Source organism: Penaeus monodon, chromosome 25 (assembly GCF_015228065.2).
Source record: "Penaeus monodon isolate SGIC_2016 chromosome 25, NSTDA_Pmon_1, whole genome shotgun sequence".
NCBI lineage: Eukaryota > Metazoa > Arthropoda > Malacostraca > Decapoda > Penaeidae > Penaeus > Penaeus monodon.
This window is the reverse complement of record NC_051410.1, coordinates 33,726,139-33,726,677: the sequence shown is the minus strand read 5'-3', so window position 1 is coordinate 33,726,677 and position 539 is coordinate 33,726,139.

The following is a 539-nucleotide window of genomic DNA, read 5'->3' as shown; positions in this document are numbered from 1 at the left end:
CCCTTATTTCAACAGACACGACAAATTCAACATACTTTAATGCAAAACCTCCTCCCACATTGCAGAGCAGACATGCACAGACCTGAGCACCGGGGCCGGGGATGCAATGCCGGACGGAGACTTCATTCATGCAGCGCCGGACGCCCATTTGCTTGATGGAATACCACAGGATGTTCACCTGCCTCCGCGAAAACTGCTCTCCGCGTAGCAACAGACTGTACTTCGTTGCATCAGATCTATTTGAGGTCGTTTGGTTATGGAGTACCGTGTTGTGTTTGTACTGTATTGTTATTAGTAAAGTTATTTGTGGTGATTGGATTTTTTTTTCTTGTTTCTTGCTCTTGTAGGTTATATTTTGATAATTGTTCGTTTATTTTTGAGACTGAATAGTAAATTATTGGACAGGGTGTGTTGACGATGCACAAAAGTGATCATTTTTATTTGTTATTACGTATGTATGGAGAAGCGACATAAGAAGTTTTAGTTGCTTTTTAATTGTTAGCTACTTGGATTCTTGGTTAGGAAGCAGGATTAGACAC